This window comes from Budorcas taxicolor, chromosome 22 (assembly GCF_023091745.1).
Source record: "Budorcas taxicolor isolate Tak-1 chromosome 22, Takin1.1, whole genome shotgun sequence".
Classification (NCBI taxonomy): domain Eukaryota; kingdom Metazoa; phylum Chordata; class Mammalia; order Artiodactyla; family Bovidae; genus Budorcas; species Budorcas taxicolor.
The window spans coordinates 40,454,409-40,456,056 of record NC_068931.1 but is presented as its reverse complement, the minus strand read 5'-3'; positions in this window follow the sequence as shown (position 1 = coordinate 40,456,056).

The following is a 1,648-nucleotide window of genomic DNA, read 5'->3' as shown; positions in this document are numbered from 1 at the left end:
GAAGCTTTCATCTTGTTGACAGGCGATTTGCTTCCTACTAACATTCTCAATAAGTATCCTGCTCAATAACTAATCTTTGTTTTTTCTCTCTGGTGGATTCTAAAAATTAAAAAGTTATTATACAAATGATTTAAACACTTCTGTAAAACAATAATTATGGAAACATCATTGGCTCCAGGATGAAAGTTGCCATCTTCACTTTAATAATTCTTAGACTTTTTCCTTCAAAGACATACAGTCACTTTTTTAAAATTATAAGAATTTTTTATAGTCATTACCCTTGTGACTCAAAAAGATTCGTGTTCAGACTGATGGATTATTTGAAGTACATAATTAATAATTATTTGTACTGTTACCAAAATGAAGATCCATCTAGACAACTGAATTTCTCTATTATTTAGCAGTTGGTCAAAGCCAAACATTCTGATAAGTTCTGTTATGAAGCTGCCTTTATTTGCAGAATCTACAAGTCTGAAGAATAGTTAGAATCCATTTAATCCACCTTCAGATCCAATTTAGGCATCCTGTTCAATTTATCAAGAGGTTTACCCTTTTGCTCTCAGATCTATTCAATAATTCACCAGACTTTCACGTAATGCTTGAAGAGCCTTTAAGCTTTCTATAACTTTAACCATCAAAATGACAAGCCTGGCTAATTACCACACTAAGAGGCTGATTTCCAATATCAAAATTTCCCCTTTGCAAGAGTTCCAGCACAGGGTGGTGCCTGCTTGTAACTGGGTTAAGATTACCCAAGTTTCTGGAAGACTTAGCTTTTCCTGCTCCCGCTTGGGCAAGGCAAAATGAGATCAGCATTCTTTTCTGATTCCTACAACTCGTGTTTTTCAATAGAAAAGGTCAGAAGGATTCTGATCTAAGATTTACATACTATTTCTGTAAAGTTACATAGTGGGGACCACCATGCTAGAAGTGTTTGCTCTTTGAGGATGCTAAAATAGAGACTGTGCTGCTTTGACTTTCCCCCTATACTTCCTAGACTCTTCTGTGTTTCTAACATCCCATCTTCCTTCCAATCCCAATCTTTTAGTTCAAGGAGAGGCAAACCATGGCACATGGGCCAAATCCAGATTGCCACCTGTTTTTGTAGATAAGATTCTTGGAACAGAGGCGTGCTCATTTGTTTCCCTGTCGTCTATGGCTGCCCTCCTGCTGTAACAGGAGAACTGAATAACTGTAAAACAGATCATACACACAGTCTCCGCAAGCCTGAAACATTACAATCCGGCCCTTTGAAAAAGTTTCCTGACCTTTGGTCTGGCAAGATCACCGAGTCCTCTTACACCTTCCTTTTCACAACACATATGTGGTGGATGAACAAGTCAAGGGTCACTTTTTCATGAACATGTAATTTCATGTCATGTCTTTGTCTGACTTACTTCACTTAGCATCATGCCCTCCTAGTCCATCCATGTTGCTGCAAATGGCAAAATTTCATTCTTTTTTTATGACTGAGTGGTAGTCCATTGTCTATATAATACCACAACTTCCTTATCCATAGGTTGCTTCCATATCTTGGCAATTGTCAACAATGCTGCTGCAAACTTTGGGTGCAAATACCTTTTTGAATTAGTGTGATTTTTTTTCAGCTATATACCCAGGAGTAGAATTGCTGGGTGATATGGTAGTT